This window comes from Oncorhynchus clarkii, chromosome 24, assembly GCF_045791955.1.
Source record: "Oncorhynchus clarkii lewisi isolate Uvic-CL-2024 chromosome 24, UVic_Ocla_1.0, whole genome shotgun sequence".
NCBI classification, from domain to species: Eukaryota; Metazoa; Chordata; class Actinopteri; order Salmoniformes; family Salmonidae; genus Oncorhynchus; species Oncorhynchus clarkii.
The window spans coordinates 15,923,265-15,948,417 of NC_092170.1; positions in this window are offsets into that span (position 1 = coordinate 15,923,265).

Here is a 25,153-nt window from a genome sequence, read left to right on the forward strand (position 1 = left end):
GGTCCGATGGCGATCCGCTTGTCATCGATACCTGGAGGTGGTCTTGAGGAGGGCCGACCGGGCTCTCCTCCAGGTACGCTGACATCTGGGCAGAAGGTATGCCAACCTCTTCTTCCTGCTTGGGAAGAGTGGGGGCTGATACCCAAGGGAACACTCAAATGGCGATAGGCCCGTGGCAGAGCAGGCAAGGGTGTTGCGGGTGTTTTCCACCCACAAAGCTGCTGGCTCCAGTTGGTGGGGTTGGTGGAGACCAGGCAGCGTAGAGGAGTCCCAAGGTCCTAGTTGGCTGAGTGCCATCACCAGGCATGAGGTGGGAAGGATGGTCTCGGGCTCCAGGGTGGTAACCGTGGGGTTATAGCGGCAAGACAGGGCATCCAGCTTGACGTTCTTGGAACCTGGCCAGTAAGAGAGGGAAAAGCTGAACCGGGTACACAACAGGGTCCATCTCGCTTGCCTGGAGTTGAGGAGCTTGGCGGTGCGGAGATACTCCAGATTTTTGTGGCCGATCCACATAGTGAAAGGATGTTCCGCCCCTTCCAGCCAGTGCCTCCGTTCCTCCAACACCATCTTACTGAGATGGGAGCAGTGGTGAAGCGGTGTTTGAGGTCCCGGAATGCCCGGTCAGTGGCAGAGGACCATGTGAACAGAAAATTGGTAGAGGTGAGTGCAGACAGAGGGGAGGCCAGGGTGCTGTAATCCCGGATAAAGTGGGGATAAAAGTTGAAATACCCCAGAAAACGTTGCAGCTGCACCCTGGATGTGAGGCCAATCCATCACCGCTCTCACCTTCCCGGGATCCATCTGGACACTCCCAGCAGAGATGATGTAACCCAGAATGGGGATGGTGGAGTGATGGAACTCGCACTTTTCTGCCTTCACAAACAGCTGATTCTCCAGAATGCGTTGAAGAACAGGCCGGACGTGGAGCACGTGTTCCTGGGGGGAGCGGGAAAAGACGAGGATGTCATCAATGTAGATGAAGACGAACCAGTTCAACATGTTGCGGAGAACATCATTTACCAGAGCCTGGAACATAGCAGGGGAGTTGGTGAGGCCAAAAGGCATGACCAGATACTTGTAGTGGCCGCTGGCCGTGTTGAAGGCGGTCTTCCACTCGTCCCCCTCTCGTATCTGCACAAGGTGGTAGGCGTTCCGTAGATCCAGCTTGGAAAACACAGTGGCCCCCTGGAGCGTCTCGAAGGCAGAGGAAATGAGTGGTAGCGTGTAACGATTCTTAACAGTAAATGTCATTGAGTCCCAGATAGTCAATGCACGGGCACAGAGTCTTGTCCTTTTTCTCAATGAAGAAGAACCCTGTACCGGCGGGAGAGGAAGAGGGATAGATAAATCCTGCAGGTAGGGAGTCTCCAATGTAGGTCTTCATAGCCTTGGTCTCCGGTCCCGACAGAGAGTACAGACGTCCCCGGGGTGGCATGGTGCTAGGGGGAAGGTCAATTCCGCAGTCATAGGGTCGGTGCGGCAGAAGCGAAGTGGCCCGGACCTTGCTGAACACCTCCCGGAATTCCTGGTACTCCGCGGGGATGGCGGAGAGGTCAGGGGCACCTTCCGAGCCCCCAGGAAAACGTCCCGGGGAAGGTTGCACTGACTTCAAACAATGGGTGTGGCACAACGGACTCCAGCCCATGATGGCACCCGTAGAACAGTTGATGAGGGGATTGTGTTGCTGGAGACAGGAGAATCCCAAAACCACGGGAATCTGAGGAGACTTGATGAGCAGAAATTGAATAGTCTCGTTGTAATTCCCTGACACCCGTAGGTTGATGGGAGTGGTATTATAAGTGACCTGGCCTGTAGAGTGCCCGTCCAGCACTCTAACATCTATGGGAATGGAGAAGGGCTGAGTGGGGATGTTCAGCTCGGAAGCCAGAGTAGCGTCCAAAAAGCTCCCATTGGCCCCAGAGTCAATGAGGACCCAGAGAGATTTAGACTGGTTTCCCCAATGCAGAATGGCATGAAAAGGGGTGCGAGCAAGGGAAGCAAAAAAGTTCTCCATATGGCCCACCAGAGTACTCGCTCCTACCGGTGAGCCTGGTATTTTTAAAGGACAAGAGGACACAAAATGGCCAAGAGTCTCACAATACAGACAACTCTTTGTGTTGATCCTGTATTGCCATTCCGCTGGCGACAGCCCAGCTCTGCCTCGTTGCATAGGCTCGGGAAGCGGTGATTCGGCCGTCTTCGGCGAATCTCGGGGGAGGTCAACGGGACCATCGGGGACTTCCGGGATAACTCGGAGGACAGGTGGAATCCTTGGAGGTGTGAGCGAAATTTAACTTCCTCTCCCTCCGTCATTCCCGTAATCGCCCATCGATGCGGATGGTCAACGTGATGAGGAAATCAAGATCCGTAGGTAACCCCCGAGCAGCTAGCTCGTCCTTGACCTCCTCCGAGACGCCGTGAGAGACAAGGCAAGAAGTGCCTTCTATGCCATCAAAAGGAACACAAAATTCGACATCCCAATTAGGTTCTGGCTAAAAATACTTGAATCGGTTATAGAACCCATTTCCCTTCATGGTTGTGAGGTCTGGGGTCCGCTCACCAACCAAGAATTCACAAAATGGGACAAACACCAAATTGAGACTCTGCATGCAGAAGTCTGCATGTACACAATGTAAAACACCAAATAATGCATGTAGAACAGAATTAGGCCGATACCCTCTAATTATCATAATCCAGAAAAGAGACGTTAAATACTACATCCACCTTAAAGGAAGTGATTCCCAAATCTTCCATGACAAAGCCATCACCTACAGAGAGATGGAGAAGAGTCCCCTAAGCAAGCTGGTCTTGGGGCTCTGTTCACAAACACAAACAGACCCCACAGAGCCCCAGGACGGCAACAAAATTAGACCAACCAAATCATGAGAAAACAAAAAGATAATTACTTGACACATTGGAAAGAATGAACAAAACAACAGAGCATACTAGAATGCTATTTGGTCCTAAACAGAGAGTACACAGTGGCAGAATACTTGACAACTGTGACTGACCCAAAATTAAGGAAAGCTTTGACTATGTACAGACTCAGTGAGCATAGCAAAGGCCGCCGTAGGCAGACCTGGCTCTCAAGAGAAGGCGGGCTATGTGCACACTGCCCACAAAATGAGGTGGAAACTGAGCTGCACTTCCTAACCTCCTGCCAAATTTATGACCATATTAGAGACACACATTTCCCTCAGATTACAAAGACTCTAAAATAATTTGAAAACAAATACAACTTTGATAAACTCCCATATCTAATGGGTGAAATGCCTCAGTGTGCAATCACAGCAGCAAGATTTGTGACCTGTTGCAACAAGAAAAGAGAAACCAGTGAAGAACAAACAAGATTGTAAATACAATCCATATTTATGTTGATTTATTTTCCCTTTTGTACTATTTGCACATCGTTACAACACTGTATATAGACATAATGACATTTGAAATGTCTTTATTCTTTTATAACTTATGTGAGTGTAATGTTTACTGTTCATATTTTATTGTTTGTTTCACTTTTGTTTATTATCTACTTCACTTGCTTTGGCATGTGTTTCCCATTCTAATAAACTGAGAGAGAGCGAGAGAGAGAGCGAGAGATAGAGAGAAAGAGAGAGAAGAGAGAGGGAGGGAGGACCGGGTCTTGGAACAACACTCCACTAAAGCAGATGGGATGTCATCCTCATTATCCTCCTACCCAGTGGAAACCTGGCATCAGGAAGCACAGGGAACCCCATCTACGTGGCACAAGAGCCACTTGTCCGCTTCCCAGAACCCAAGGAACAGCCAGTAGGGAGTGGACTTGGAATCCTCGGCAGGTAGTGGCGGATGAGAAAGAGGCCAAGGAGAGTCTGCTCTGCTGTGGCCCTGCAATACTGTACATTACTCTTTTGTTAGACTTCTGTGCAGCTTTTGACATTATCGATCATAGTCTGCTTCTGGAAAAACATATGTATTATGACTTTACACCCCATGCTATATTGTGGAAAAAGAGTTGCCTGTCTAAAAGGACAGAGAGGGTGTTCTTTAATGCAAGCCTCTCCAACATAATCCAGGTAGAATCTGGAAATCCCCAGGGCAGCTGTTTAGTTCCCTTACTTTTTTCAATCTTTACTAACAACATGCCACTGGTTTTGAGTAAGGCCAGTGTGTCTATGTCTACAGATGACTCAACACTATACATGTGAGCTACTACAGCGACTGAAATGACTGATTTTAATGAATCATGTGGAAATGAATAATGCAGTAACCCTGGATTGTAAATTGTCATGGTCAAAACATATTGATACAACAGTAGCTAAAATGGGGAGAAGTCTGTCCATAATAAAGCGCTGCTCTGCCTTCTAACAACACTGTCAACAAAGCAGGTCCTACAGGCCCTAGTTTTGTCGCACCTGGACTACTGTTCAGTAGTGTGATCAGGTGCCATAAAGAGGGACTTAGGAAAATTACAATTGGCTCTGAACAGGGCAGCACTGCTGGCCCTTAAACGTACACAGGGTGCTAACATTAATGATACGCACAGAAGCGCTAGCACACGCACTCTACACACACGTACATTGTAATATTGTTGTATGATGGTATTGTACATTTTGTATTGTAGATATGTAGTGGTGTAATAATGTTATGATGTACTGCTTTATCTTTTGTTTTATATGTAATGTAATGTGTTTGGACCCCATGAAAAGTAGCTGCTGCCTTGATAGAAGCTAATAGGTGTCACATCTGCTCTTGCAACGCTCTCTACTGCTCATCCTGTGACTCCTTGACCTGCTACCACTCCCCCAGTACTCTCTCCCTCTCCCTCTCTCTCTGTGTGTGTGTGATTGTGTGGGCAGAGACAGGTGTGCTGGAGTCAGAGCAGATCCCCACCAGCTGCAACCTGTTCCATAATCAAGAACTCTACAAATACTCAGCCCTGCTACTTCTACGCTGCCAGATCGTAATCTCTGCTCAGTCAGTCTCCGTTTCTGGCCGTTTGTTACTATTCAGATCCTGTCATCCTGTTGTGCCTGTTTTCCTTGCCTGACGCTGTTTTCTTCTCCGCTACAGTTCTGCCTGCTCTGACTCTGGTCCCTGTCTCCAGTCCCACGTCTCGTCATCCTTCTACTCTGTCCTGGATTCCCCACTCCACTACTCCCTTGGATTCCCCTCCAGACCTGCTTACCCTGTCTCAACCCCTCTCGCTCCAGCCTCAGCCTCTGCACCTGGTTTCCAGCAACCCCCCGAGCGTCCCCTGATCTGCACTCCATCTTCCCCCTGTGTCAATAAATACCTTGGTTACCTCATCCCAGTCTTCTCGTCTGAGCCTGCTCCCCTGTTCCACTCCGCATAACAATAAGGATCCCTAATAAATACAAAATATAAAGACACAAGTCAACCAACTCATCTTTTACTTGGCTGGCTCATCCTTGGTCTGGCTCATCCTTGGTCTATCTGGCAGAGCTAAGGCATCAACATCATGAAGCAATGGGGTTTGTTTTGTTTGTGGCTAAGCTGATTTAAGTGTTAACTCTGAGGAAATTAGCTGTTTTGGTTTTCAAGCCCTATTAGATTCCCATCACAATCATAACTCAGTATATTGAGACATAGAAGACATGGGCTCTGTAGGAATCTGTTAAGCCTGAGGTTACATCCCAAATGGCACCCTATTCCCTAGGGCCCTGGTCAAAAGTAGTGCACTATAATGGGAACAGTGCCATTTGGGACGCAATCTAAGTGGTATGCTGTCCACTAGAGTATTTATTTGGGTTTTTCTTATGCTCTGGGAGAGTTCAGTGCTCTGTAGGACAGGGGGACGTCTCTTTGTAATCAGAACGATGAGGTTGTAAAACAGGACTCACTTGACTTGTAATAAAAGTCAGTGACCCTCTTCTTGAAGAGGTACGGTGTTGCAAATATCAAGTGTCCCTTACAGCTGGGTGCTAAATGCAAATATCAAGTGTTCCTTACAGCTGGGTGGTAAATGCAAATATCAAGTGTTCCTTACAGCTGGGTGCTAAATGCAAATATCAAGTGTTCCTTACAGCTGAGTGCTAAATGCAAATATCAAGTGTTCCTTACAGCTGGGTGCTAAATGCATATCTCAAGCACAGTCATGAAAAAGCACAGTTGGGTTAACACTGGACATACAACCTTCATAGTGTGTGGGGTTTAATTTTCCGCATACAAATGTGTGTTACCAGTGCAGTAAAGTACTTAAGTAAAAATACTTTAAAGCATTATTTAAGTTGTACCTTACTTTACTATTTATTTTTTTGACAACTTTTACCTCACCACATTATTAGATAAAATTATGTATTTTTACTCCATACATTTTCTCTGACACCCAAAAGTACTCGTTACATTCTAAACGCTTAGCAGGACAGGAAAATGGTCTAATTCACACACTTATCAAGAGAACATCCCGGGTCATCTCTACTGCCTCTGATCTGGTGCTCACTAAACACAAGTGCTTTAAAAAAAATTCTGTCTGTGTTGGAGTGTGATCCTTACTATCCGTTAATACAAAAAACTAGAACATTTTGTTGTCTGGTTTGCTTAGTATAAGCAATTAGAAATTATTTATATTTTTACTTTTGATACTTAAGTTTATTTTAGCAATTACATTGACTTTTGATATTTAAAACTTCTCTGGGATATGTGGGACGGTAGCGTCCCACCTCGCCAACAGACAGTGAAATTGCATGGCGCCAAATTCAAAACAACAGAAATGCCATAATTAAAATTCCTCAAACATACAAGTATTTTACACCATTTTAAAGATAACCTTCTTGTAAATCCAGCCACAGTGTCTGATTTCAAATAGGCTTTACGGCGAAAGCACACCAAATGATTATGTTAGGTCAGCACCCAGTCACAGAAAACCATACAGCCATTTTTCAGCCAAGGAGAGGGCTCACAAAAATCAGAAATAGCGATTAAATTAATCACTAACCTTTGATGATCTTCATCAGGTGGCACTCACGGGACTTCATGTTACACAATAAATGTGTGTTTTGTTCGATAAAGTTAATCTTTATGTCCAAAAACCTCATTTGAAATTGGTGTGTTATGATCAGAAATGCATTGTCTCAAACAAACATCCGGTGAAAGTGCAGAGAGCCACATCAAATTACAGAAATACTCATAATAAACATTGATAAAAGATACAAGTGTTGTGCATGGAAATATAGATAAACTTCTCCTTAATGCAACCGCTGTGTCAGATTTCAAAAAGACTTTACAGTGAAAGCACACCTTGCGATTATGTTAGGTCAGCGCTAGTCACAGAAAAACATCCAGCCATTTTCGTTATAAATATTCACTTACCTTTGATTATCTTGATCGGAATGCACTCCCAGGAATCCCAGTTCCACAATAAATGTTTGTTTTGTTCGATAAAGTCCATCATTTATGTCCAAATACCTCCTTTTTGTTTGTGTGTTTAGCCCAGTAATCCAAATGCATAATGCGCGATCACTTGTTCAGTCGAAATGTCAAAAAAGTTATATTACAGTTCGTAGAAACATGTCAAACGATGTATAGAATCAATCTTTAGGATGTTTTTATCATAAATCTTCAATAATGTTCCTTTGAATTCCTTTGTCTTTAGAAATGCAATGGAACGCAGCTACCTCTCACGGGCGCACGTGATCAGCTCATGGCACTCTGCTTGACCTCTGGCTCAAACAGCTCTCATTCTCTCCTCCTTCACAGTAGAAGCCTGAAACAAGGTTCTAAAGACTGTTGACATCTATTGGAAGCCTTAGGAAGTGCAATATGACCCCATAGACACTGTATATTCAAAAACTACAAACTTCAGATTTCCCAATTCCTGGTTGGATTTTTTCTCAGGTTTTTGCCTGCCATATGTTCTGTTATACTCACAGACATCATTCAAACAGTTTTAGAAACTTCAGTGTTTTCTATCCAAAACTACTAATTATATGCATATTCTAGCTTTTGGGCCTGAGTATCAGGCAGTTTACTCTGGGAACCTTTTTATCCAAGCTACTCAATACTGCCCCCCAGTCCCAAAGAAGTTTTAAGTATATTTAAAATCAAATACTTTTAGACTTTTACTCAAGTGACTTTCACTTTTACTTGAGTAATTTTCTATTAAGAGTATCTTTACTTTTACTCAAGTATGACAATTGGGTACTTTTTCCACCACTGGGTATTACACATGCACTCCACAAGTTATTTCATGCAATTCCAAGTAAAGTCTAAAGTCTTTGAGCTAGAGTCAAGAGTCAAGTCTAAAGTCTTTGTAATCAGAAGTCACATGGAGTTGTAAAACTGGACTTCCTCTACTCGTAATAAAAGTGAATGACCCTCCTCTTGAAGAGGTATGATGTTGCAAAAAAAATGTTAGTGTTACTTCCAGCTGGGAGCAAAGTCTAAAGCACAGGGGGGTAACACTGGACAGGCAACCTTTATAGCGCATCTGTTAGCGTTACTTTTGGCCATACAAATGTGCACATTTTTGAGGGACAAGTGAGGAGTAAGTGTTATACATGCAGTCAGTGACATTAGTTATCAAGATTGGTGTAACGATTGTCGTCGGAAGGACCAAAGTGCATCGTGGCACATATTCATAATAATTTTAATAAAGATGAATACTGAACAAAAACAACAAACCAACAGTTCTGTAAGGTGCAACAAAAACACTAAACAGAAATAACCACCCACAACCCATAGTGGGAAAACAGGCTGCCTAAGTATGGTTCTCAATCAGAGACAACGATCGACAGCTGCCTCTGATTGGGAACCATACCAGGCCAAACACAGAAATACAAAACCTAGAACAAAAACATAGAATGCCCACCCCAACTCATGCCCTGACCAAACTAAAACAGAGACATAATAAAGGAACTAAGGTCAGGGCGTGACAATTGGCCGGTACATTAATTTAGGATTTGGGTCCACCATTGGTCGAATCGAATTGACCACAAGCAGTTATTTAGGAATCAGTAGAAGGGCTTTGAAGAGTTAAGACCTCCTTGGCAATGTCATAGAAAAATGTATTCCCAAGACAATGCTCATAAAAAAATATATATATGTTCCACAATGTTTAGATTGGCTCAGATAGAGAAAGGAGTCAAACTGTCAATAGACATATTACATTAATGAGAACCAAACAGACTTGAATCTATCCCTTTAATGACCTTGTAGTAACACCACCATACAGGTGTGTACCATAGACAGCTGTTTAACTACCTGCAGTGACCTATTATAAAATAAAAAAAATTAAATGTGACTTTATTTTCTCACCCAGCTATACACACACCCCACAATGTCAAAGTTAAAAAATGTTTTTAGAAATTTTTGCAAATTTGTTGAAAATGAAATACAGAACTATCCCATTTACAAAAGTATTCACACCCATGAGTCAATACTTTGTAGAAGCACCTCTGGCAGCAATTACAGCTATGTCTTTCTGGGTAAGTCTTTAAAAGCTTTCCACACCTGGGTTGTGCAATATTTGCCCATTATTCTTTTCAGAATTCTTCAAGATCTGTCAAATTGGTTTTTGATCATTGCTAGACAACCATTTTCAGATATTGCCACAGATTTTCAAGAAGATTTAGTCAAAACTGTAACTCAGCCACAGAACATTCACTGTCTTTTTGGTAAGCAAATCCAGTGTAGATTTGACCTTGTGTTTTAGGTTATTGCCCTGCTGAAAGGCGAATTTATCACCCAGCATCTGGTGGATGTCACGCACCGACCATAGAGAGCCCTTGGTTCTCTATGGTGTTGTAGGTCAGGGCGTGACTAGGGGGTGTTCTAGTCGATGCATTTCTATGTTGGTGCTCTTAGTACGTATGGTTTCCAATTAGAGGCAGCTGATATTCGTTGTCTCTAATTGGGGATCATACTTAAGGTGTCCCTGTTCCCACCTGCATTTGTGGGATGTTTTTTTTGTTGAGTGCTGATGTGCATGCTGTTACTTCACGGTTGTTGTTTGTTTATCGTTTTGTTTAAATTTCACTAATAAAAGTTGTGGAACTCGAATCTAGTTGCGCCTTGGTCCGTCTATCATACCAAGCATGACAGTGGAAAGCAGATTGAGCCAGGTTTTCCTCTAGGACTTGTGCTTAGCTCAATTCCGTTTCTTTTTTATCCTGAAAACACCCCAGTCCTTAACGATTACAAGCATACCCAGAACATGATACAGCCACCACTATACTTGAAAATATGGAGTTATACTCAGTAATATGTTTGGCCCAAACATAACACTTTCTATTCAGTACAAAAAGTTAATTGCTTTGCCACGTTTTTTTGCAGTATTATTGTGCCTTATTGCAAACAGAACGCATGTTTTGGAATATTTTTAATCTGTCTGGCATCCTTCCTTTCATTTTGTCATTTAGGGTAGTATTGTGGAGTACCTACAATGTTGTTAAGCCATCCTCAGTTCTTGTATTACAGCCATTAAACTCAGAATTAATTACTTAAAAATCATACAATGTGATTTTCTGGATTTTTGTTTTAGATTCCGTCTCTCACAGTTGAATTATACCTATGATAAAAAATTACAGACCTCTACATGCTTTGTAAGTAGGAAAACCTGCAAAATCGACAGTGTATCAAATACTTGTTCTCCCCACTGTAGGTGCCCTTCTTTGCGAGACATTGGAAAACCTCCCGGATCTTTGTGGTTGAATCTGTGTTTGAAATTCACTGCTCGGTTGAGGGACCTTGTAGAACATTGTATGTATGGGGTACAGAGATAAGGTAGTAATTCAAAAATCACATTAAACACTAATATTGCACACAGGTATGCTAACACTAGTATGCAACTTATTATGTGACTTGTTAAGCCAATGTTTACTCCTGAACGTATTTAGTCTTGCCATGACAAAGGGGTTGAATACTTTTCAGCTTTTCATTTTATATTAGCAAAAATATAATTCCACTTTGACATTATGGGGAATTGTGTGTATGCCAGTTAGCAAAAATCTAAATTTTATATATTTTTAATTCAGGCTGTAGCACAACAAAATGTGGAAAAAGTCAACGCGTCTGAAAACGTATTGTACTTACCCAGAAAAGCCTTGAACAGGAATACCTACCCAAATTTACCTGAGGTACAATCAGCCATCCACTATTTTTATATTCCTAATAAATATATTAAATCCCTCTCTTCCTTCCCTAACCCAACCCCTCCATCTTTTTAGTTTGCCTCTTTACTTTTAATTAAACAATAACGTTTTTTAAATTAAAATAAAGTTTCAGAAGAGAAAAGGAAACCTTAACACCTCTCCCTCTTTAACACCTCTCCCTCTTATCCAAAAGAGAAAATTGGTGATGAGGGCCAGGTTCAGGATGTCTTTAGCCGGAGCCCTGCACCTCTCCTCCGGGCCATAACCCTCCCAGTCCAACAGATACTGGAAATATGGTCAAACCTTCAGAAGGTGTCTCACCGTATACGCTGGCTGGCCATCGATGACATGGGGTGGAGGATGGGCCTAGAAGCAGAAGACAGAGGACAGTGAGACAAGGGTTTAATCCTGGAAACATGAAAAGTAGGGTGTACACAGAGGGTACGGGGCAACAGCAGATGGACAGCAGTGGGACTAATGACTCTAGAAATGGGGGGAAGGTTTTCGGGATTCTACCCGGAGGGGTAGGTCCCGAGTGGACAGCCAAACCCTCTGCCCGACAGCGAGGAACCAGAGTCTGGTGGAGGTGCGCTTGTCGACGATACCTGGAGGTGGTATTGAGAAGAGTCACCCTAGCTCTTTTCCAGGTATGTTGACAGAGGCAGACGAACATCTGAGCTGAAGGTACGTTGACCTCAACTTTTTTGCTCTGGGAAGAGCGGGGACTGACACCCAATAGCCAAGCAAGGGAGAGTGTTCCTGGCATATTCCACTCAGACCAGTTGCTTACTCCAGGTGGTGGGTTTACTGGCAACAAGACACCAGAGTGCCATCTCCATATCTTGATTGGCTCGCTCCGACTGGCCGTTAGATTGGGGATGAAACCCAGAGGACAGGCTGGCTGACAACCCAATAAGAGTGCAGAACGCCTTCCAGAATTGGGACGAGAACTGAGGACCCTGGTACGAGACAACGTCAACCGGGAGTTCATGGATACGGAAGACGTGCTGCACCATAAGCTGGGCCGTCTCCTTGGCTGAAGGTAACTTAGGAAGAGGGATGAAATGGGCGGCCTTGGAGAATCTGTCCAGCACTGTCAGAATGGTGATGTTGCCATCTGACGGAGGAAGTCCAGTGACAAAATCCAGAGAAATATGTGACCAGGGGCGATGAGGGACAGGAAGTGGCTGTTGGAGGCCAGATGGAACATGCCGTGGAGTCTTGCTTTGCGCGCATACCATGCATGCCGCGACAAAGACCGAGACATCAGGAACCAAGGTAGGCCATGGTGGCAGAGGAAAGCCAGGGTCTGACAAGTACCAGGATGACAGGTAAGCCTGGAGGAGTGAGCCCATTCCAGGGCCTTAGACTGGACCGCACCCTAACCCTAACCCTAACCCTAACCCCCCCCCCCAGGGTCCGACTGGGAACGCTGAGCCTTGCAGATTAGAGCCTCAATTCCCCAAACAACAGAAGTCGTCAAACAAGATGCAGGGAGGATGGTCTCAAATTCAGAGGGAGTTGCAGAGGAACTGTATAGACGGGAGAGAGCATCCGGATTCACTTTTCTGGACCTTGAGCGGTAGAAGATAGTGATATTGAACCTAGTAAATAAGAGAGCCTGTCTGGAATTAAGGCGCTTGACTGTGCAGAGATATTCCAGATTCTTGTGGTTGGTCCAGACCAAAAACGGATGTTCAGCTCCCTCCATCCAGTGTCTCTACTGCCATCTTGACCACCAGGAATTCTCGGTTACCCACGTCGTAGTTTATTTCTGCACAGTTGAGTCGATGGGACAGGAAGGCACAGGGATGAAGGTTTTAGTCCTGGGCAGATTGCTGGGACAGGATGGCCCCGACTCCAACATCCGAAGCATCCACTTCCAACACAAATTGACGGGACGGGTCCAGGTGGATGAGGATGGGTGCTGTTGTGAACCAATGCTTCAGGTCCACAAAGGCTTTGTTGCCAGCTGGAGACCATATAAACGGTACTTTGAAAGAGGTGAGTGCAGAGAGGGGGCCGCCAGGGTGCTGTAAGCAACACCTGGAGGGGTGGAGACAATCACAAGGACAGGTGAAACAGATCAGGGCGTGACACCTCATCCTCGACTCAACAGACACAATGAGTAGTGGGGTAGAAAAGCCCTAAACTATTTTCTTACTCACTACGTGTCACGCCCTGATCTGTTTCACCTGTCCCTGTGATTGTCTCCACCCGCTCTAGGTGTTGCTGATTTCCCCCTGTGTTTTTATCCCTGCTTTTCCTGTCTCTCTGTGCCAGTTAGTCTTGTATGTTTAGTCATGTCAACCAGCGTGTTTTCCCATACTCCTTTTGCTATTCTCCTTTTTCTAGTCCTCTCGGTTTTGACCCTTGCCTGTTTCTGAGCTCGGTACCCGCCTGCCTGACCAGTCTGCCTGCCTTGACCACGAGCATGTCTGTCACTCTGTACCTCCTGGACTCTTATCTGGTTTTGACCTTTTGCCTGTCCACAACCATTCTCTTGCCTACCTTTTTGGATTTTTTAAAATTAACATTGTAAGACTCCAACCATCTGCCTCCTGTGTCTGCATCTGGGTCTCGCCTTGTGCCTTGATACTACGTGTTATAGAAGAGTGCAGAAGCTCTGAACTATCCTAAAGGTTATGGAAAATTTGCTCTTTGAGTATTTTGTTCAGTAGGTTTCCACTAGGAGAAAGCCCCCACTGCTATGTAAAAGACAATAGAACGAAAACACCATAGCAAATATTACAGTAATGTCTGCAAAAACACTACAGTAATACTACTGTTTTTTTAATACAGTATTTATACAATAGTAAACTGTAAATACTACAGTATACTACAGTCATGTCCACAACACAACAGTGAATACTACAGTAATGTCAGCGAAAACACTACAGCTAATACGAAACATCCTCTCACTGTCAACTGCGTTTATTTTCAGCAAACTTAATATGCGTAAATATTTGTATGAACATAACAAGATTCAACAACTGAGACATAAACTGAACAAGTTCCACAGACATGTGACTAACAGAAATGGAATAATGTGTCCCTGAACAAAGGGGGGTCAAAATCAAAGTAACAGTCAGTATCTGGTGTGGCCACCAGCTGCATTAAGTACTGCAGTGCATCTCCTCCTCATGGACTGCACCAGATTTGCCAGTTCTTGCTGTGAGATCTTACCCCACTCTTTCACCAAGGCACCTGCAAGTTCCCGGACATTTCTGGGAGGAATGGCCCTAGCCCTCACCCTCTGATCCAACAGGTCCCAGACGTGCTCCATGGGATTGAGATCCGGGCTCTTTGCTGGCCATGGCAGAACACTGACATTCCTGTCTTGCAGGAAATCACGCACAGAACAAGCAATATGGCTGGTGGCATTGTCATGCTGGAGGGTCATGTCAGGATGGGCCTGCAGGAAGGGTACCACATGAGGGAGGAGGATGTCTTCCCTGTAACGCACAGCATTGAGATTTCCATCAATGACAACGTTGTTGCCGATGATGTCTGGTGAGGACCTGCCTTACAACAGGCCTACAAGCCCTCAGTCCAGCCTGTCTCAGCCTACTGCAGACAGTCTGAGCACTGATGGAGGGATTGTGCGTTCCTGGTGTAACTCGGGCAGTTGTGTTGCCATCCTGTACCTGTCACGCAGGTGTGATGTTTGGATGTACCGATCCTGTGCAGGTGTTGTTACACGTGGTCTGCCACTGTGAAGATGATCAGCTGTCCGTCCTGTCTCCCTGTAGCGCTGTCTTAGACGTCTCACAGTACGGACATAGCAATTTATTGCCCTGGACACATCTGCAGTCCTCATATCTCCTTGCAGCATGCCCAAGGCATGTTCACGCAGATGAGCAGGGACTCTGGGCATCTTTCTTTTGGTTTTTCAGAGTCAGTAGAAAGGGCTCTTTAGTGTCCTAAGTTTTCATAACTGTGACCTTAATTACCTACCGTCTGTAAGCTGTTAGTGTCTTAACTACCGTTCCATAGGTGCATGTTCATTAATTGTTTATGGTTCATCGAACAAGAATGGGAAACAGTGTTTAAACCTTTTACAATGAAGATCTGTGAAGTTATTTGGATTTTTACGAATTATCTTTGAAAAACAGTGTCCTGAAAAAGGGACGTTTCTTTTTTTGCTGAGTTTATAGTGTTTATGCCATAGTATACTATAGTATTTTTCATGTCAGAATCCCCTCAAACCTGTATACAACAGACACAGACAGAACTGGGCCTCTTGGTCTGGTATGAGGTCTTACTGCACAGGGGATGATATCTTTGAAACCTGCTCTGTCTACATCAGACACTCAGGTTCTCAGAGAATACATTTATCTCAGCTCTACACAGGCCAGGAAATCCTTACCGTCTCCAGAGGAACTCAAGGAAGAGGAGGAACCCCAGAGTTCCTCTGAGAGGAGAGGCAGGAGTAGAGGGGGAGGAGGAGGAGGAGGAGAGGACATACTCTGGAGAAGCTCTAAGAGGACAGGGGGAGTAGGAGGAGATGGAAAAAAATAATGTAACAGGATAAAGGGAAAACAGCACTAATGATTTGTGCAAACTGTTGGATCCACTTCAGGGAAGACATATCTTTGAAAAAGTTGGTTTCCTCTCTTAGGTGCAAAATAGTACAATTCTCGGTGGGTGGTTACTGAACATATGTCATATACAGTATGAATATCACTTACTGTAGGTGCAGACTTTCCGAACAGCACATTTCAAAATATTGCTGGCCCTTAGGCTATATAGTGTATATATGGGCCCTATTCAGTCACAATCTATTATCAGGTTTCCAGGGTAAGATAAAAGCCTAATTTTAGCAATGCAAGAGAACATATTTCAATTCTAAATATTTGTCTTCCCAGAGACAACCGAGACAACCGAAGTAGTGTTTCACCAGTGAGAAGTTGTGGTTGAATATGCCCTGTGTTGTCTCTACTGTTACTGCAGCCAGACCTCCTTTCATCGTCTAATATTCTACTATCTTTCTTCTAAATTCTCTGTATACGCCCCAGATGGTCTAAATACACTGGAATACTGAATGAACCCCTTTAAACGAAAGGCCATATAATAAATAGAACTACTGTCTGTCGTTCTTTTGTTTAGGTCTCTGGTCAAAAGTAATGCATTATACAGTATAAGGAATACATACCATATCTGTGTCAAGATGACAAAGTGTGTTTTAGCCTAAACATGACAGAGAGATACTTTTATGACCTGACCTGGGAAACAAGAGATGATGACATAGAACCATCCCTGTTCAAATGACATTTTACTTTCTCATTCTCACACTCCTCCACGTGCCTCGATTGGGCTCGATTTTTTTATCAACATGTTTCCCTTTCTTAGTGCTTAACAGAATAATGTATGTCCGCATCACAGTGCGGCTCCATAGTACACAAAGTTTAGATTTACTACAGCTTCAATGAGTCTATTTTTGGAGAAGGTATAATATACATTACAATTCCACCAACTCCAGCCAGCTATATGGCACAGCCACAAGTATCATGACACAAGGTGAGACCCAGATGCAGACAAGTGGTTGGAGTCCTACAATGTTTAATAATCCAAAAAGGAGTAGGCAAGAGAATGGTCGTGGACAGGCAAAAGGTCAAAACCAGATCAGAGTCCAGGAGGTACAGAGTGGCAGACAGGTTCGTGGTCAAAGCAGGCAGACTGGTCAGGCAGGCAGGTACAAAGTCCAGAAACAGGCAAGAGGAAAAACCGGGAGGACTAGAAAAAGGAGAATAGCAAAAAGCAGGAGAACGGGAAAAACGCTGGTTGACTTGGAAAACATACAAGACGAACTGGCACAGAGAGACAGGAAACACAGGGATAAAAACACTGGGAAAAATCAGCGACACCTGGAGGGGGTGGAGACATTCACAGGGACAGGTGAAACAGATCAGGGCGTGACAACAGGCAGCCATGGACTCCATGTTAGCTTCCTGGGGACTTGCCTGCTGAGCTGAAGCCTATATATAATATACATTACAACTCTACCAGGAGGAATCACTTCCCCTCAGACTCATTGTCGTTCCTACTATAGCAAGCTATATGACACAGCTAGAGCTAGTCACGGAGTCTACAAGTGCGTCCCAAATGGCACTACTTTTCACCCGAGCCCTATCAGCCCTGGCCAAAAGTAGTGCACTAAATAGGGGAATGGGGTGCCATTTGGGACAAAGCCATCATTAACGTCTTGGGGGCTCGTCCTGCTGAGCTGAGATCTGGTTTGAGGTATGTGAGGAAGGCTTGGGTCAGAGCTGAGGGCCCTGGTCTCCTCTACTCATCTAGGCTGAATATCAAATGACATCATATTCACTGCATTGTGCACCACATTTGACTAGAGCCCTGGTCCAAAATAGTACACAATATAGGGAATAGGGTGCCATTTGGGAGGCAGACCTACAGTTTTAATTACATTACTATCCTCTTCATCACCACCTGTCATCGCCTGGAACGCCATGGAAACATTTCACTCAGAGCCCCCTGACATCATGCTGTTATTATAATATAATGTCATAACTTTACATTTACCAAATCTTTAAGGGAACACTTGTTTCTATTGAGTCACTTCATCAGCATTACCACAAATGAGAAACAATAATACAACATGTAAAATCCTCCCTCCAACCCCCTATTAGCCTGGTCCCAGATCTGTTTGTGCTTTTTCTTACTCAATTGTCATTCCCAAGCCAAACATGTTTGGCACAACACTTTCCAAATAAGAATTTGGTAAGGAAGCTAACACCCCATCCTTTGATTGACCTGAAGTTGAATTCTAGTTTAAGTTTGGTTTACACTGTAATGTGTTATGTAGGCTGCAAGTACAGTGCCTTGCGAAAGTATTCGGCCCCCTTGAACTTTGCGACCTTTTGCCACATTTCAGGCTTCAAACATAAAGATATAAAACTGTATTTTTTTTGAAGAATCAACAACAAGTGGGACACAATCATGAAGTGGAACAACATTTATTGGATATTTCAAACTTTTTTAACAAATCAAAAACTGAAAAATTGGGCATGCAAAATTATTCAGCCCTTTTACTTTCAGTGCAGCAAACTCTCTCCAGAAGTTCAGTGAGGATCTCTGAATGATCCAATGTTGACCTAAATGACTAATGATGATAAATACAATCCACCTGTGTGTAATCAAGTATCCGTCCGTATAAATGCACCTGCACTGTGATAGTCTCAGAGGTCCGTTAAAAGCGCAGAGAGCATCATGAAGAACAAGGAACACACCAGGCAGGTCCGAGATACTGTTGTGAAGAAGTTTAAAGCCGGATTTGGATACAAAAAGATTTCCCAAGCTTTAAACATCCCAAGGAGCACTGTGCAAGCGATAATATTGAAATGGAAGGAGTATCAGACCACTGCAAATCTACCAAGACCTGGCCGTCCCTCTAAACTTTCAGCTCATACAAGGAGAAGACTGATCAGAGATGCAGCCAAGAGGCCCATGATCACTCTGGATGAACTGCAGAGATCTACAGCTGAGGTGGGAGACTCTGTCCATAGGACAACAATCAGTTGTATATTGCACAAATCTGGCCTTTATGGAAGAGTGGCAAGAAGAAAGCCATTTCTTAAAGATATCCATAAAAAGTGTAGTTTAAAGTTTGCCACAAGCCACCTGGGAGACACACCAAACATGTGGAAGAAGGTGCTCTGGTCAGATGAAACCAAAATTGAACTTTTTGGCAACAATGCAAAACGTTATGTTTGGCGTAAAAGCAACACAGCTCATCACACTGAACACACCATCCCCACTGTCAAACATGGTGGTGGCAGCATCATGGTTTGGGCCTGCTTTTCTTCAGCAGGGACAGGGAAGATGGTTAAAATTGATGGGAAGATGGATGGAGCCAAATACAGGACCATTCTGGAAGAAAACCTGATGGAGTCTGCAAAAGACCTGAGACTGGGACGGAGATTTGTCTTCCAACAAGACAATGATCCAAAACATAAAGCAAAATCTACAATGGAATGGTTCAAAAATAAACATATCCAGGTGTTAGAATGGCCAAGTCAAAGTCCAGACCTGAATCCAATCGAGAATCTGTGGAAAGAACTGAAAACCGCTGTTCACAAATGCTCTCCATCCAACCTCACTGAGCTCGAGCTGTTTTGCAAGGAGGAATGGGAAAAAATGTCAGTCTCTCGATGTGCAAAACTGGTAGAGACATACCCCAAGCGACTTACAGCTGTAATCGCAGCAAAAGGTGGCGCTACAAAGTATTAACTTAAGGGGGCTGAATAATTTTGCATGCCCAATTTTTCAGTTTTTGATTTGTTAAAAAAGTTTGAAATATCCAATAAATGTCGTTCCACTTCATGATTGTGTCCCACTTGTTGTTGATTCTTCACAAAAAAATACAGTTTTATATCTTTATGTTTGAAGCCTGAAATGTGGCAAAAGGTCGCAAAGTTCAAGGGGGCCGAATACTTTCGCAAGGCACTGTACATAAAAACATCCATGTATGTTTGCAAAACTACAAGTAATTTACCAAAGTTCCCGGAATCTTCAGTAGTTTATCTAATTTAATCTATGGCAATCTATGGTAACTTTGGTAATTTATACTTGAATTACTTTAAAAAATCTTGGATTCATATAGTCTTATTTTTATATCATATATCATGAGTTTCTAGTGGATAGACCATATGGTTAAGGAGAAACTTGCCTAATTAATGAAAAAAGCATCTAATCAACAATGGCATTATTTCAATTAAATCTGAAACTATTTACTTTTTCACAACTTCGTGCCAAGACATTTACAACAAAGACATATTGACATAGTAAAATAAATAATATTGTAAAAAAAAAAGTTGATTTAATTCTGAAACCCTCATATTAAACACCAATGGTATTCACTAAGTTGATGGTTTATATTTAGGATAATGTTTTACTGCTTTGTCGTTCTATTTTTATTTAATAATCAACCTATTTGATTATGTTCTATGCAATATTTAACGTGTTATAAGGCCACACAGAGGGCCAGAGATGATTACAGACACCTGTGATAATCTGAAGTACCCAAAAAGGCCATATAACATTTTGAAAGTTATTAGTAATATACCCTCCTTTTGAAATCCTACATCCATGATAACTTAAGAAATATTCCAACATGATCTACAATAGTGTTTTATGAAACACAGCATGGATAGGAATATTGCATCTTCAGTAAGAACAATGATGCGTGTTGGACACATGGGATGGATCAATTCATTCAACTACCCAAGAGGATGAACAACACTCCACTAAGGTTTCAAAATAACAAATTCACAAGCTTTGTTAGAGTTTTGTAGAATTATGTTAATATGTTAAACAACCAAAAAGTACTTTGACTCAAATCATTGATTTATGCAAACAGTTATGCAATTTTTTGGGAAATAAATAACATTAGAAAAGACATTATGATTATTCAGTGCCAGTATACAGTACATCTCTGGAGGCACCTTGTGCCTACAGTGGTAGGTATACAGGTCTACAGCAGGGAGCTGATGATTGAACCCCAGTGAGTCTAGTCCCTATAAGCTATAGTCGCTGGAACCTCCACTGAGCTCTTTTCTTCTGAGCTGTATTTCTCAGAGGAAATCTGAGTTGGATCTGTCTTCCACTCTGCATCCATCAAAGCATTTGAACAGCCGTAAAAAAACAAACATTGCAACACACACTTTCCAGAGTTAAAAACTATTTCCAGACCAACGTTACGTAACTCTTTGGTCCCCATTATTATTGGAGCGTCACCTGGATTTAAATCAATCATGTGTCCTTGCACGCTGGCTGACATTAAAATAAGATGGATGTGTCTGTGAAATCATACTGTAGGATTATTGCATCTCTGAACTTCACTTTCAACCACTGCCTGTTGAGAATGCTTTGGACAAGATACTGACAACAGTACTGTCTCCATGTGGATACAAGTTACATACCGTGAACAGATTCCCATAGGGGCATTATTACAAATCAACGACAGTACAACTAAAAAGTGGCGCTTTCAAATATTTTGTTTGATCCAATAATTTTCGTGTGACTTTAATTAAGACTTAACAATATTTAAAGTTAAAAACACATGAATCAGTAACCTATCCAGAAGCTGAAACATATCTTGATAAGTAAACAGAAAGATGTCTCAAATACTTTGAGAGACATGAACATTGGTCTAACAGGGAAAAATAAAGAAGAAACACACGGCCTATAGTAAACCAGATTTGAAGCCACGTAGCATAAGTAAAAAATAAAAAAATACATTTCTGGCACCAGTTTACCTATTAAAGGGCCGCAGCTGAGCTGAGGAGGATTATTTATTGGGTTCCATTTATGTTGCACTTGCGATGCCTTTTGGCTTCCTGTCCGTGCACGAAAGATTGTGCAACTGTTGAATCAGTTCCTCTGTGTGACACCATGCACCAATGGAATGGTAATGGAAAACTCTCTCTGTCTTAACAGATGATAGGCTGGGGCTGGGAGAGTACTATAGCAGCTGGGAGCGACTAGGAGAGTACTGACTCTGAGGGAGTCCGTTCAGTTATGTCAGGCTTGAGAACAACTGTTATTCCAATTACCTAATGATACACATGCTCTGTGCCATGGCTCTTATAGGAAGATACCCTCTCTGAACAAATACAATGCTATTTCTCTGTAAAAAGAAATATCAACAGACATTCAGCATGGTTATAGAGAAGGGCACTCAACATGACTGATGATTGGTTTAAAGAATTGATAATAAGACGATTGTGGGAGCTGTACTGTTAGATTTCAGTATATCCTTTGATATATATTTCCATTTTTTTACCCCTTTTCTTGGTATCCAATTGGTAGTTACAGTCTTGTCCCATCGCTGCAACTCCCGTACGGACTTGGGAGAGGCGAAGGTCGAGAGCTGTGTGTCCTCCGAAACACAACCCAGCCAGGCTGCACTGCTTCTTGATACACTGCTCGCATAATCCGGAAACCACCCGCACCAATGTGTTGGAGGAAACACCGTACACCTGGCGACCATGTCAGCGTGCATTGCGCCCGGCACGCCACAGGAGTCGCTAGTACACGATGGGACAAGAACATCCCTTGAGAAAATGTATGTGTTGTGGCTTTTCAACATCTGCCATATTGTGGATTCAGAGCTACCTATCTAATAGAACTCAAATGGTTTTCTTTAATGGAAGCTCCTCTAATGTCAAATATGTCAAGTGTGGTGTACCGCAGGGCAGCTCTCTAGGCCCTCTACTCTTTTCTATTTTTACCAATGACCTGCCACTGGAATTAAACAAAGCATGTGTGTTCATGTATGCTGATGATCCAACCATATACGCATCAGCATCCACAGCTAATGAAGTCACTGAAACCCTTAACAAAGAGTTGCAGTCTGTTTTGGAATGGGTGGCCAGTAATAAATTGGTCCTGAACATCTCTAAAACTAAGAGCATGGTACAAATAATTCCCTAAGTTCTAGACCTCAGCTGAATCTGGTACTGAATAATGTGGCTGTTGAAAAGTTGAGGGGACTCAATTCCTTGGTGTTAACTTAGAGAGTAAACTGTCATGGTCAAAACATATACATTACGAGTCAAAAGTTTGGACACACCTACTCATTCCAGGTTTTTCTTTATTTTTATTAATTTACACATTTCAGATTAAAAATATGAAATAACACATGGAAGTAGTAACCAAAAAAGTTTTCAACAAATCAAAATATATTTTATATCTAGTAAAAACCATAGAATTCACAAGAGTACAAAATCAAAAACAGCAAATTAAAAACATTGACAGGTCAGGGAATCAGTCTCCAGGTCATTCATCAGTGATTTAAAAATACGAATCGGGACAAGTTCTTCCAGTTTAAAATTATTTTGTAAGGCGTTCCAAGACGATGGCGCAGAGTACATAAAAGCCCTTTTACCAAATGCAGTTCGGACATAGTTTTAGAGATGCACAATGCAGAAAGTAGTAAAAATCACGAAAAACCCTTGAATGAGTAGGTGTGTCCAAACGTTTGACTGGTACTGTAGATTTAATGGTTGTAAAGATGGGGAGAGGGCTGTCCGTAATAAAGATATGCTCTGCATTTTTGACACCACATTCCCAAAAACAAGTCCTGTAGGTTCTAGTTTTGTCTTATCTTGATTATTGTCCAGTCTTGTGGTCGAGTGCTGCAAAGAAAGACCTAGTTAAGCTGCAGATGGCCCAGAACAGAGCAGCACGTCTTGCTCTTCATTGTAATCAGAGGGCTGATATAAATACTATGCATGCCAGTCTCTCTTGGCTAAGAGTTGAGGAGAGACTGACTGCATCACTTCTTCTTTTTATAAGAAACATTAATGTGTTGAAAATCCAAAAATGTTTGCATAGTCAATTTACGCACAGCTCTGACACACACACTTACCCCACCAGACATGTCACTAGGGGTCTTTTCACAGTCCCCAAATCAAGAACAAATTCAAGAAAGCGTACAGTATTATATAGAGCCATTATTTCATGGAACTCCATTGCATCTTATATTGCTCAAATGAACAGCAAACTTGGTTACAAAAAACAGATAAAGTAACACCTGTATGTAGTTCTGTCCTTGACCTGTTCTTGTCTATTAATGTTCGGTATTATGTCATGTTTCATGTTTAGTGTGGAGCCCAGGAAGAGTAGCTGCTGCTTTTGTAACAGCTAATGGGGATCCTAATAAAATACCAAACATGGCTACATGGGTTCTCTCTGCATCTAACAGGCATGTTACACTGGATGTGTAACTTTTGCAGAGCCTTACACTTGAGAACACTTGACGAAGTGGCTCGAGCTCTGCTCACGGCAGAAAAAGCTATACGTGTCCAGTGAAAGCAACTAAAAACCTACGGTGTTTGGGACACCCCAGTGTAGTTCCTCTGTAGTACTACTACATGGGTTGAGTCGTTGTGCTATAGGTAAGACTCATAAATGGCCCTACCTACCTCAGCAAAAGCCCACAGTCAGTAAAACCCTGCTCAGATTCCAGAACTGTAATGTTGCAACCAGCTGTCTAATCACATTCACACTGAGGATGCAAAGCCAAGGCATCCAACGAGGCAGACAGCGCACCCGTAACATCTTTATAAACTGATACACACTCTGGGTCGTAAAAAAGCAAGGCTGGTATTTGGGATGCTGCACGAGCCTTTCTCTGTGATGAGCTAACACAGGGAGTAAGAAAAAGCAGGCTCAGTGGACAGCAGGTTACAATGCAACATAGTGATTTCTTATATATATATATATATATAAACCAGGTTTGCTGTTCAGCATTTTTTCTCTTACAGACATTACTCTGGATTTAGCCTAGCTGAGTTGACGTGTGAAGGCAGGAACAGCTGTGGTGACATAAACTATTCCTTGTTGAAGGAATACCATCCAAACTAGGAACTCTGACTGAGGTGATGGTTTAGATAAGGAACAAAAACTGTATAGATTACATTGTATCGTGAAAGCATATGATAGAGAGTTTTAGGAGGAAAACTGAGTCCCAGGATGATTGCTGCTTATTCAGAGTCACCCATTCTTGTTTTCTGTTGTTCCTTCGAACTGGATGTGAGGGTTTGGCACAATCTGGTCGAAGAGCTCAAACATCACTGAAAATTGACCACAGATGCACCATTGAGGAAGACCCTGATGAGAAAGTGTGTGCTTGTTGATAAGAACAAAACATGCCGGCTGCCCGACTCAAAGACAGACCATAAACCTCACCGAATTGTGACAGAGCTATAGACTCGCAGCAGGAATCATTCCAAGTCAAGAAAGGCAGCGAACACTGCAGACTTCAGGTCCAAAATAGAGACACTTCATAGTGAAAAACTGGCATTGAGTTTTGACACAATGGAGGTTTTATGAGTTACAGTCTCTTTACAAAGACCTATACGTATAAAAGTCTGTTCAGTCCTGAAAACATCTTTCTGTATGACAACTAATATCCACCCATACAGTACTAAACACACATTTCCCTTCCCATATCTCCAAGGCTTTATTCAACCACGCCTATAAAATCCTTTTTAGATGGTAATAATGAGACATTCCCCACTAACTGCTCATAAAGAGAATAT